Genomic DNA, 13,774 nt, shown 5'->3' with positions numbered 1-13,774 from the left:
CTTCAGGCTCCTGGTGAGCCTCCAAACCCCTGTGACAGGTTCCTGCATGAGCTGCAACTCCCTGTGTTAGGCTACTATGTCATTCTCCACCAGTTGCAGCTGCTGCATAAGTTTCCGCCTCAGTTGTCCGTTTTCTGTACGAGCCTCCGTCTCATCACTTTCCTGCTTTAAAATCCACACCATACCCAAGTTTCAGTGTGAGCCGTTTCTGCGTAGGAATCCACTTATTTTTACAAGTTCCTGGCTGAGATGTCAACCCTTTCATTGCTCTAAATGATCATGCACCTCGTCTTGCAGGCTCATGAGTAAGCATCCACCTCTTCTTGCGGGTTGCTGGTGGGTCTCCTCCTGTTCATGCATGAGCCTCCACCCTTCACACAGGTTACTGCATGAGCCCCCATCCTTCTAGGAGGGTTCTGTGTGAGCCTCTTCTGGGAACCCTTTTAGCCTGGAACTAGGTCTGGTGGTCGACAAAGGTATGCGATCAATTATTTTTTAACCTAGTTACAGCTATTCAGAGGTCTTTACTCTGTTCACACCAGCTGTCAACATTTCTTCAGAAGCCTGTTCTGGCTGCCTCTGTGCTTCTGAAATACTGCCGATGATGTTTTGGCTTTGCGCCAGCCAGCCACGGATGTCAGTGTGTCATCTTGCAGACAAAATAAAGGCGTCACTTTACTAATGAAATATACAAGACATGGTGTTAGATTGACGTGCGACAAGAAGTGTCTGCGTGCAGCAAGCCCTGCATGCACGTGCCAAGCGGAAGACACGAGCATGCAACAGGCTGAGCATCGACGAACAACATGCCCAGGGGTCAACGTACTTCAACCGGCATTGACAAGCCTCATGCCAATATAAAATGAGTCTGACGTTAATGTTTAAATGATCAGGCGCCATTATTTTGGGTAACCGTACGAAAACAGCTAGTGGTACATGGCACAATTCTCAGCACAGTGTCTTGCATCCTGGCCACCTGCCTTTTGCTTTATTCTTTGCCCCAATGCAAGATAGGTGTGCGGGCACTTTCTGCCCTGTGACTGTGCCACGACTGCATGAGGGGCAGTAGTCATGGGTGAGCTACATCCATGTGGCAGCATCCTATTATTGGAAAGGAAGGTTATTTAGTGTGTTTTTGTCCTGCCTGAGACTTGGTTAAGCTGGTCTTGCAAAGCTGTGGTCTCTGACCAGTACCAAACCTACTTGAGCATTGTTTTGTCAGACTCGTGTACTGCAGGGGTCACACGCACTGACCAAGTCAGTGTTAATAGGGACCCTAGCCTTTGTTAGATCAGTCTGTCTGTGGCTAAAGCAGTGGTGCGAAGACCACTCATGTTTCCATTCGCTTGCAGTGCAGCAGTGAATACAAGGAGAAAGCATGACCGTTTCCCTGAAATAAATGTATCTTGAATATCAGAATTTTTTTTAAAGATTAAACTGGACGGATGATGGTTCGGCCTGAGAACCCTGCGTTCTAGCAGTCCCAGGCACGCTCTAAAAGCTGGCCTCACTAAGATTGCCACCCTTTGACAAGAGATTTGGTATTTCTAAGAGTGAGATTGCATTCACATCGAATAGAAACTATGCATCCCCTCTTGGTTTTCAATCCATTCAGAAGCCATCATTGCCTCTGTGTTCCTGGATGTAGCTCTTTCAATCACCGTCTTGACCGCTGACATAAATCACTGTGTCATGCCATTTTGTTATGGTTGCAGTGATGTTGTTTCTCAGTGGTTTATGCCCACATAGACATACTTGATTAATCTTGTAAATTCATAGCAGTGCAACGGACGCCTGTTATCTGTTTTCGGAGTGTCTGGGATCCACATTCTGCATACATTACTTCAGGAGTAGGTAGCCTCTCCGAGGATGCCACCAGATTTACTACTCTTGAGTACTTATCAGAGAGGACAAGAGATGAAGCTAACTGTCAAGAGGCAATAGAAAAACATTTAAGAAATGTCTGACATTGGCAGAGGTTCATCACTTGAGGACCGCTTGCTTACTGACAGATGGCCTCTTTTTTTTTTTTTGCCACAGATATCGAACATCATGACCTCCACCCTTTCTTTAAGTGTTTTTTTGTGGCACTTGAAACTCAGCTGCTTAAATGTAAAACATCCATTACTTTATTTTCAACAGATTTTCATATGAACTGTGGATTCTGTATAGCAAAATCCCATCAGATGTTAAAACTTCCTCTTTATGTGCTTGAAACATTTAAATTGTTCTGTGTTGACACTTGCTTGTATCTCTTCACGTCATTAACATGCTTCCATCTGTGCTGTATCAGCAATTTGCAAATCACTTATAGAGTGATATTTTCACTTGGCTGTTATTCAATATGTTCAATTGTTATTGCTGAAGAATTTGACTGTTGGCACCACAAACTGATTTATTTCTCTGCTGGAAAAGGTTGGGTAATTTTTCAACAAAAAATATATCTAGATACATAATCAGCGAGATTGTACTTCTTTCCAAGTTTGTGAATTACACTGAAGTCCTATTTTAAGAGCTAAAGTAGAAGTACTAAAAATGCAACTTGCAACTTGCAACTGATGATGGGGACATCATCAGCTGCAAGTAGCATTTTTACTTCTACATCATTGCTATATTGCTTGATGGTGCATCATGGTGGTGAACGCATTGTTCGTAGGCCCTCCCCACAGCCAGACTTTTTATATTACATATTATCATAGTTAAGTTCCACATCAGTTAGGACCTGATTGCAAATAGCATTACTTTTCCTACTGACAGTTGTGCAAGAATGGCTCCTAACTCCATTGGGCTGACATCTACCCTGGGTTCAGTGTGCAGGTAAAAGTCAAAATACATCATGTTATCTTCTGATGCCAGCCCATCCTTAATCTTATGAAATTACTTTTGGCACGCAGAAGACCTTTCTTTTAAATGTAAGCTATCTCAGAATAGTTCAGACGGTGACAAAATCACTGATGTCAAGGAAGCAGTTTCTTGCCATTAGCTGTAGCAATCTGAGTTCAACTATATTCAGAGGGGTGGGCACATTTCCTAATGTTATAGCTTTCTCTTACATCTGGATGTATTTTTCATTCAGACATAATGTGGACTGAGAAAGTGAGTTTAAATCTATCAGGCTCATGTTTGTTACGACTGAGGACGAGACTGCAAGATCATGTTTTTCAGTGATTCTTCAAAATACCAAATTGGTCATCGCAGTTGAAACTGTCCTGAACAACTTGTCCAGTTGCTTCTTAGATTATTTCTGCAGCAGAGGATATTCTGTAGTTGAGCCATGTGTAACATGTATGCACTTTATATGTGAAAATTATGGCAGTGTATTGTGCCAGGGGCTGTAACTCAAGTTGTTGATATTATTTGTATAAGTTCGGTGTGGAAACGATCCAAGATCCATTTAGAAAGCTGGACATGGCATTAATGTTTAGTACAGCATGTCTCTCTGTTTCTTTGGAAGTGTTGAGTAGTCTTGGCTGTACGTCAATGCATGTTTTTCTCTTTTGTCCTTCGTTCTAATGCTGTTAATTTCCCCAGCTACTTGTGTACTTCTATGATTCTGTGCAATAAGATGGTCTTATTTGATATTAATATTTTTTGTGAGTGTTTGAATTTATACTAGCTGTGGCATAGTATTTGGAATATTTTTGTCACTGAATAACTGGCAAGCAAATAGAAAATCATTGGTATCAACAAAATGAGCCTCATTATAGCGTTGCTAAAGAGGCACCAGGACACTTCACCTTGGGGACATGCACGGAATCCTGAAGGGATGTGGATTTGTGTTCTGGCATTTCCTTGTATGTTACTGGTTTTATTGGTAGAGTCTTGGCTAGAACACATCTGTGGTGGACTCTACATCTACTGCTTTTTATTGATTTTTTTTTTTCATTTTCAGTCACACGATATAGTGCACTTTGCTCAACTTGCCAGAATATCCTGGCTGCATATGATACTATTGGTATTTCCCCAAAAGTGTTGTTTATGTTCTGAGCTTCGCAGTTTCTTCTGTGTTTTCTGATGGCATCTGCAGGTCTATTTATGTTGTCATATGTAGCCTAATGTCCATACCACTGACTGAGGAGAAAGGATGACATTCTTTCTTTCTTCTCCTAATGCTATGTTTGATTTCTTACAAGTTGCTCCACCGGTCTTGTACACTTTAGCAAAATGATTTGTACAATCAGTTACAGCATTTTTAGCCAACAGCAGAACATTAAACAATGAATAAATTATAATCCACAACGCAGCATGCTGTTTTAGTTTTATACTAGTCATAACCTTTTGTTCTCTGTTCCATCTCCAGTTGAGCGCCTTCCTTACACATTTGTCGCTCCAGCTTCTATTATTGTAGTATATGCACACACTTTATTTTTCAAACAGATCATTGCATGCTCATCAAAATAGTTTTTGCTTGGGGCTCTTAGGTAGTTATCAAATGTGCCTATCCTCTTCCCCCATCATTTCCTCCAGTCACGGACAGGCAGAAATCCTGTACGGCAAGGGGACTTGTGTTGATGGGGCAAGTTGAAGTGACAATTGTCACGATGTAATATTAGATTGTGATTGCTTTTGCGTTGTCACCACTGTTTACCACATTTCTAATGCTCTCCTTACACTACCTAGGATCTCATATATCCAGTGCTGCAGTGGCGGCTGACAGAGAACAGGGGCGGAGCGGAGGCAGGCAGGGGAGTGGGGGGCAACAAAATATTTAAAAACAAAAAAGACACCACTTACCTCTTCAAGCCGCGGCCGCCTCCGTCTCCCTCATTGCTGAAGAGTCCGGAAGCACACAGGCTCTACTAAGCCAATCACAACGCTGCAATGCAGCGTTGTCATTGGTCTGAGCACCCTAGTCCGGCGCTCAGACTGGGACAGGGAGCCTATGCATGTTCCCCACCCAGGCTGTAATGCAGCCCGGGTGGGGAACATGCAAAGTGTGCAGGACTGTTTGGCGGCCCGAGACGTCCGGCCAAGCAGTCCTACGCACTTAGTGTGCACATTCCACTCTTCCTCCCTGAGCCACCAGCCCCCCCTTACCCTAACCCAGCTAGGTAGAAATGAAAAATAAAATGATAATAACCTTGTTATTATCATTTTATTTTTTTCCTTTTGCACTGCTCTGAGAGCAGTGGGGCGGCACTCCTATACTAAGCCCCAGCAATGCTGTATTTTACAGCATGCATATAGCACTTTTTACCCAGGACAAAGTTGCAGTAGAAACTGCCATACTAAAGTTTGCTGAGTGTTACAGTTTGTGGCACCAGGTCCTCTTGTTGTCTAGAACCACAGATATTACCCAGGAATTCATTGTCAGAACAATTTTGTAACACAAGATGGATGTAATATACCATCAGTTGGAAACTATATTGATAAGGACTGATTTCGCTAGTGATTTAAACTGACCAGCTGTTGAAAACTGCCTTTACAAATCGCATTAGCACCAGCACTGAAGCAATTTGGTTTGCCGGTTTCGCTGTGTTCACAACTGCATGCATGTGCTAATATTTACACTGACCGGCCAGTGCCCTTTTTCTGAGCTGAGGACACAAAATGCAAAAACATTAAGACATAATTAAGGCATTTGTGTGTCTTGGCATCTTCTAATTGGAACAGTCAATTGGCGATGAAAACTGCAGGAAAAGGCGTGGATCATTAGTGCTGAATAGAGACTGCTATGAACTGTTCTGATCCCTTTATAAACAACCTACAGGCAGAAATTCAGTTTCTTATAGATGCATTGTGAAGAATTTTAGATGAGTAGGTAAACTATTGCACAGATATTGGATAATAATAGCCAATCGCTTCGACTATCCTCCACATTTCCCTTGCCTTCCTCTGTACTGTGGAATGCAATTAGTCTCTTTAGAATGGATATCTTTGATCATAAGCAAGAAATTACGCAAATGTGTTTTGTCCTGACTTTGCTCGCAGAACTAGATGTTCAATCTAAATCCAGGGGACTCTGTGCCTTTAGAGTACCCAGTTGGGGGCATGAAATGGGTTGAGGTCACAGGGGGTTCCTTCATAAAGAAGGTTTCAATAATAAGTTTTATTTAAAAAAAAAAATGCTCAATTATTGTTGTCACATTGTTGTCCATTCTCCAGAGTGTGGAGAACTGTCTTTATGGATATTTGGGCGTAATATCTTATTATAGCTATTATTTTTAGAGTTCGCCCTTGATTTATGAAATGAACAGCAAAGTCCTAAGAGTCACTCACCAAGACACCCAGATTCTTAACAAACTCCTATATAATCCAAGGGCCCCTCTGTACAGACTAGAAAGGAATGCCTGCCCACAAATGGATGCAGTCAGTGAGAACTCCCGGACCCACGAGGAAAGGCACATCAAAGCACGCCAGACGGTCCCACAAGTGGCAGAAGTGATCTACACAGAGACTAACAGCATGGTATAAAGCACAGCGTCTGCCGCTGCCTGGGCAACCTGGCACTGGCAATAACACATTCGTATGTGCAACTCTGCGGCCCTGACACCAGCCTCCGCCAGAGTGGAGAGCAAAAACTGTCCCTTAGTAGAGAACCTAAAGTCTGCTGACGTAACTCTGCTACATTTTGAGGCAGCGCCCTGTCCAAGACAGTTGGGGAAGCTGGCCACGTGGGGTGGAATGAGTTGGCGGACATCTGCTATTTGATGGGATTTCAAGCTTTTATTTGTGGTACTGTATTTGTACGTGATTGTTCAATATTGTATGGAGGTCTGGCGTAATTACCATGGGACGGGTAGGCTTGTGGACAGAGGGGCACTCGGGAGTCCAGAATATTTGGACCCAGTCCTCAAAAGCCCTCCTCCCATTGTGGCCTCAATGGGGGAAGGGGGGTCATTCAAGGGCTCTGGCCGCCCTCCAGGGCACGGGTTTTGTCTGATGCTCTAAGCACCTCCCCCTCGATGCGAGTTTGAAATGTGAGCTGCCTGGTTCTCCCACTTCTCTTTCCCCACTCCGCCACCCCCTGCCACCCCTCCTCCCTCCCTTGCCTCTCTGTCTCCCTCCCTTTTGGCTAAGTAGCTGTGTCTGTTCAGATGTGTTAGGGGTGAAGGAGGAAGGGGGGGTGTGCATAAGGGACATCCAGGGATGGATCAGTGCAGTCAGGAGCAGAGACCACCAATGCCCTGACACAGCTGAGGTGAGGATTTCTTGCTCTTTCTTTTTTTCTCGGACACCCACTCTCCTTTCCCCAGCTTTCAATCCAAGGGGATAAAAAATGAAATTATCGTTTCATGCCTTATTCCCATGTGGTTTGGGGGCACTTGAGGTGGCGGCGCCACACCTCTGCATCTGGCGCAAAGTAGCAGCGTACCAGGATTCGGGCTATTGAGATGAGGTCTCAATAAATTACAAATACCACTTTATTGTAATGCTTGGTATGGGAGGACGTCATGCGGGTCTGTGTATAGGGAGCTGCCGTGCCGACTGGCCTAACATGTATTTTATTAAAAGCGGTACGTGACGTCCTCCTGATAAAACAGGGTGGCTTTATCCACTGCAGGTTTTTTGTTTCCCCTGGTGGAAGAAAGGCTGCATCTTGATACCTCGGGCTCATAGGATTGTTAATGTCCAAGCCCTGACCATACTACAGCAAAGATGCCGTGCCTCCCAAGCCTCTAACTTCCCATTCCATTCCAGCCCGGGTCCGCGCGGGCGAGGTCGCCCGGCCGGAGCCCGGTTTACCTCCATTGTCTCCGTGGGGGCCGCGAGCGCAGGAAAGATGCCCGTTGGCAAGCGCCGGAGAAGCCCATTAGCCGCGGGCTCCGGTGATTGGGCCGCGCGGGGGAGCCAGGAGACGGGCACTGAATTATTCATGTGTGCGTCTCTGCATGTGAGAAGGGAGGGGGGCGCGCGCGGGCACGCACGCGGCGCACTCTGAGCGCGCGCGCGCGCCAGCGAACTGCCGCTGGCCCCAGCTCAGCGCCAGGATTAAAGGCTGGCCCGGCCGTCTTTGTTCCGCCGTTGGTGCCTCCTGCCTCCCCCACCCCCCTTCGAGGCGTATGTGTGGCCTCCGTTGCACCCAGACCTCGAGGGCGGATAGCGGCGGCGAGCTGCGCCCCCTGACTCCATGACACACAACTGGTGGGTAAGTTGGGATCTTTATCTACCCTTAATATTCCTCCTCAGTGCGTGGGGCGCGCGGCACACGGGGACTTGTGGGGGAGGGGCTGGCGGGGGACGCACATCTTGGCCGGGTGGCTCGTGCTCGCCGTTGTCACTGTGACTGTTTATGTGCGCGCGGGAGCGAGCGGCGCGGGGCACTGTGGGTAGCGCGGGGTGCAGCCTGCTGTCAAATGGCAGAAGGTAGAATAAAGGAGGGGAGGGCCGCGCGCCGCGGCTGATCCTGGCAGGTGCGGGCTCTCAGGATGCACGTGGAATGCTGTTTTCACATCCCAGTCCACCATCCTCATCAGTCCTCCATTCATGGCTAGGGGTGAAGTGAAATGCGATGGAGGCATGTTAGTTCTCGAGTTACGTTGCTGCGGTGATACTATTGTAGCTGTGTTTTCTTTGACAGATTGGTGAAAAGCTTTAGCTACATTTAGATTTAGATACATTAGGTAGGTTAGTTTCATTTCTTGTGGCCACATTGGTTATAGATCTATTTGATACTGTATCATTATGAACGTAGCTGCATACATTGTCCTGTCCGTGTTGATGTCCATTTTAACCGCCATGTATACGTTTTCTTTGTATGACTTGCAAACTATATGATCTTATGACTCATTGAAACATATAGTCTCTTCAACACTGTTGCTCGCTAGTCTAACTTACATGTTTTGAAACTACATCATGTTGCACATTCATTTTCTGCAAGAGTTTGATGAGATGTGCTTTGCGTTTATATACCATATAGTTCCCCTTGAATTGAGCGTATAAACCAAGATGTTATCAAACCCTGATTGTATGTTTTTCTGCACTTTCTGTTATGCATATGGCCCTATTCTCCATCGCTTGTTTTTGTTACTGCTTTAGAGAAACTATAAACATTGTCATTAAGTGTGGGGGGGGGGAATAACACGCTACCAACAACAGATACATAAGGAAGAGATTGGTAAGCAAATCTGAGATATACACAATAAAAACATTGTGAGACAATGTACAAAGTGGGAGAGTATGGTGAACTTTGGTGTCGTGTTATGCCGTGAAATGAGCATCAAACAGAATTATGAAGGGTCATTATCTGCTGTGAATGTCCGTGAATCCCTAGTTAATTGAGAAATTCCTGGGCACCTCCTAACGATTAAAGTAGTGGTCTCTCACAGTGTGCTTGAAAAGTCTTTTTGTTTTGCATCCATCTCTGTATAACATGCTAGTTAGAGGTTCTCATCCAGGAAGGGCACACACAGCTATTCAGCTGCTCGATGCTGATAAAGTGGGTCGTTATACATTTGGTATTTATAGCACCTTTTCTTTAGAACATTAAGGTAGTGTTAATAAAGCGATCTGTATAGTTCTGTTGGCCTTTGTCTATGTTTTAATCAACTTCGGGTCCGTGCTTCATTTAAAAAAAATGTAATTTTCAAAATGTTTTATTAGGTTATCGTGTACAGAAAATACAGTAAAGAAGATACAAATAAAGCAATCTATCCAGGGGATGATACCGATAGTCTAAGTGAGAGACAACATTATAATGCATAACAAGTAAAAGTTATGTCTCTGAGGGTATGAGGTGTAAGTGAATCGGTTTCAAGTATAGTTGATTGACGTTGGCGTGGTGAATGGGTTGAGTTGGTGACTAAGAGAGGACTGTGCGGTATCTTGTTTGTATAGCAATAGCTGTTGAGTGGGAAGGGATAGAGAGGTAGAAAGAAAGAGTGAGTGAGGCATTTAGCAGGGTGTGTCAGGAAATGTCAGGGTGAGGGGTGGGGCACTGGGGAGGAGGGAGGCGTATAGGAAATAAGAGGGAGTGGGTGTGTGGGACTGTCCCCTAACTTGGATGGTGGGAATAATTGTAAACTTCTCTAGTTTGGGCCACGTTTTCTTTTTAATCTATGGAGAGGATTTAAGATATGTATTCGGTGAAATCATTGCGCTTCTGGTGAATTGAACCCATTCCCACCAGGTTTGGGAGGAGAGTTTGGATGAGTCCTTCCAATTTGAGAGGATGACTTTGAGACCGGATGTAACTAGTATATCCCATAAGACTTCTCCGTCTTTGTTCAGTGCTTGTTTTAGTGCCGGTGGAAGTATACCTAGTGTAATAGCTGCTAAGTCTGGAGTCCATTTTGTGTGAAGAATTTGTGATATAGTATCACTGATATCCTTCCAGAATGTTTTAGTGAAGGGGCACTTCCAAAGCATGTGCCTCAAGTCCCCTGCTTCCTCCTCTCAACTCCAGCAGGTATCCGAGCGTCGGAGGCCTAGTTAGTAACGTTTGGCTGGGTTCCAGCGGACCATATTAGCAATTCAGTAACACCATTGTGCCAGAGAGGGAGTTAGTTCGTTGGTGGTGAGGTTTCCCCAAATGGACGACCAGTCAGGTGTTGTCACATGGGAGTTGCCAAAATCAGCCAGTAGGGTTTCCCATTTACCCTGGGTGGGTTTGGTTAGCGCAGATTTACTGGGGGAAAGTAGAGCGTATATTTTAGATGCCAAGTGACCCCCTTTGTTGTAAGTATTTAGGGCCTTTAGGAGATCTGGATGGGTTAGCGGTTTACGTCTGGCTATGAGTGATTTGATTTTTAAAAAGTGAAAGACGTCCATGTCTTTGAGATTGAAATTCATCTTGATCTGGTTTCTGAGGGGGTGCCAATGTCCCCTACTGACAGTATGCCCTCTTGTGCCCATTCTTCAATGAAAGGTGTTCTACCCTCTGTTCTGAAGTTTTCGTTGTGCAACAAGGAGGCTAGGTGCGAGTGACGCATTCTGTTGGGTAGTTTGTTATAAACTTTGTGTAGTGCCTGTACTGTGCATGAGATGATGTTAGCAAAGTGTTCTGTTTTCATTTTTTTTTTATAGGTATTAGGGATGCAAGTGATAAGGGTTTATCCAGGTCTTTTTCGATGTTAAGCTAGGCTGGAGAGGTGTTGATGGTGGGCAGAAACCACTGGCATCCCGGTTTAGCAAGGAATGTCTGCTTTTTGTTTGTTTTGGGTATCCTGTGGCCATGCTTAAGCTTGCCCACCTCACCTTCCTGCCACCCCTCCAAAATGTTCAATACATAGACAATTAAAGAGGACGAGTGCGGGAGGCAGAGGTTGAGATTTGATTGTGCCCTCGGTAGTCTCTGAGGAAAGGCCAACTCTTTAAATAATAATGGGTTTGTGTAGGGATGCATCTATTAAAGGAGTTATCTGAACACTTAAAGATCAGATTGCGGCTGTTGCGATATTTCAAAATAGTCTGTTAGACAAAATAGAATTTCAAAATGTGAATACACTGTGCTTCTCAAACCAGAAATGCAGCCCAATCCAGTTATATGGATCATAGTAGGACCTTTTAGCTTCCAACACCACCAAGAACATCCTCTCGCTAAAAATTCCATTCATGGAGTTCCATCCTTTGGAGCAACTGGGAATTCATATGTATCCCCCTAAAATATATATAGTGCCCCATTTTTCACTCTTTATGTAGACACAAAATTTGCCGGAATGTGAGGAGATAGATGCCTTCCCAAACTGAGCCTGTATAGTGAAGATGTGCTTCTGAAAACATCCCAAATCCCAACTAGTGCAGAATGTAGCTGTCCCTTTCTCAGTCCCAATAAAAGATGTGTCTGAGATGACCCTGTCTTGTGCTGATATAAGTGCCTGACTAGCTAGTGGTGCATAATGTGGCTGATCATTTTTATGTCTAATCCTAAATTGTGATTAATATGCTGTCTCAGAATGTGCCTGTTCCCACAGGGGACATACATGTATAACTCTACCTAGTGTAAAACATGGTCACCCCAGTCTGGTGATCATAACCCATACTCTAATTGGTGCAGAATCCTCTGTGGTATGTTTATTCCATCCTAAGAATCACATTGGTGCTAGGAGTAGTGAAAAAAAGCCGTAAACCACAGAAGCTCATCATTACATATGCTTAGAGATGTCATGGACATGGGTGTTCAACAGAAGATCAAAATGTGGAGCCTCAAAGAAGGAAGTGAAAAACGGACTCTATTTTTTCCAAATAGATTTATTCCAGGACTAACCCACACACCCAAGGCAATACAGGAAGATATATAATTATATAAGATTAGTCCATTCATTACTGATCTTATTATTGCAGATACAAATTAATTCACCATCAGAATAAAAAAGAGGGACCCAATGCTAAAAAAAGATAATGTAAACATATTGACTTCAGTATGAATAATACACGTCACATACATTTCACAACAGAAAGTAAACAGTTCAGACTACACAGTGCCCTGTGACAAGGAAAAACAGTGTTACTTTTGAGCAAAAGAAGAATGTGTCCTGAGATGCAGCACGTTACTTATAACCCGAGAGCTGCAGGCCAAAATAAGTCCTGAAATTCTCTGTCCTCTCAGTTGGATCAACTGTTTCAGTGTTTATGGTTGAAGTTTCAACCCTGGTTGAACAGATCAGCATCTTATCAGGACAGTAGAAAGCCGTCTGAAATATCTTATGTAGTGACATACCTGCTCCTAAATTGGTCAAAAATCCACAGTCCAATGTATCCTCATAAATGACCGCTCTGTATTTAAACAATTACTTGAAGCTGATGCCTACGTGTGCTGGAAAAATGCTGTGTTTCTGAAAATAACTTTCTATCCCAGAGCCCTCGCTTTCTCATCTCTGTTGCCTCTTGTATCTCTAACTCCAAAGCCAGTGCCTCTCACGACCAATTATCTGTATTATAGACCAAGTCTGAGAAGCAGCCCTCAGAATGTTTTTGGGCCCAATTTACTGTGGCCCTTTCATTGCACCGTTTCTTCTGTTTTTAGGAGCTCTATATCTGTTATCATTCACAGTACTACTACTCGGCTTAATGGTACTTAGTATACCTAATTTGAATTGCAAGACTTTGAAGGTATTACCAGGATACAAATTTGTGAACTAATCGTACAATCGGATGTCGGCAGAGATCCTTAACATGGCGACATGCTTTGCTGTTTCACAGACAGGACTGGACTGGCTATATCTGGTATCCGGCGTTTCCCCGGTAGGCTGGAGGCCAGAAGGACGATTTTCCCTTAAGAGGGCCTATTTTCACTTTTCAGGCCTGCTCTCACTGTAGGCCAGCAGTGCACTGCAATGAAAATACAAACCTCAGTACAGCCGAACGGAGCTACCTGAGACAGACTATGCACGGAGGGGCTGGTCTGACAAAATTTGCCTGGGTCGATTTTGGCTCTCAGTCCGTCCCTGTTCACAGATGCTCTTATCTGTAGATTGTGTTGAATGTAGAGGTCCTGCCAATGTAGACCTAGTTGGTTTCTGCTGGGAGAGTGTGGTATTATGAAGGCTGTGTCTGAGGCAGGATCTGGGAATTCTTCTTGGTTTCCTGTGGGATGCGAAAGTGCTACAAAAACTCACCTATTTGTACCACTAGTGCCGAGGGCATGTTGTTGTGCTCTAAGGGGTCTTGAGGATTCAAAGCATAGTATTGCCTTCCACTTGGACCCCAGTTTCTTCCTGGCCTACCTGTACTATGAACGTAGAAGGTGGCAGGGCTTGTGGTGCAGGCCCGGGATTACCCTGGTTAATCTTGAAGGCAGTAAGTGCCAGACATCTACAGGGTTGTGCCGCAGTGAGCTGGCGGCGAGAGGGTAGCCCACCTGCTTGCTGTGCCTAATATCTCCCACTGTGGCGCG

At 44.6% G+C, this 13,774-nt stretch overlaps 1 protein-coding gene across 7 annotated transcripts in view; it reads left to right on the top strand.

The window, feature by feature from the left end:
• Positions 1-13,774, top strand: part of ZMIZ1 (zinc finger MIZ-type containing 1) — a 514,453-nt gene that overhangs the window by 421,103 nt on the left and 79,576 nt on the right. The window contains exon 1 of one of the 7 annotated variants that reach the window (XM_078642958.1): positions 7,891-8,089. The exons of the other annotated variants lie outside the window; for them this stretch is intronic. The gene's annotated coding sequence lies outside the window, so the exon portion shown is untranslated. Of the gene's footprint in view, positions 1-7,890; positions 8,090-13,774 lie in introns of those variants that run through there. 7 annotated transcript variants of the gene reach the window in all.

This window comes from Lissotriton helveticus, chromosome 5_1 (genome assembly GCF_964261635.1).
Source record: "Lissotriton helveticus chromosome 5_1, aLisHel1.1, whole genome shotgun sequence".
NCBI classification, from domain to species: Eukaryota; Metazoa; Chordata; class Amphibia; order Caudata; family Salamandridae; genus Lissotriton; species Lissotriton helveticus.
The sequence above is the reverse complement of the archived record's forward strand: the minus strand, read 5'-3'. Positions and strand labels throughout refer to the sequence as shown.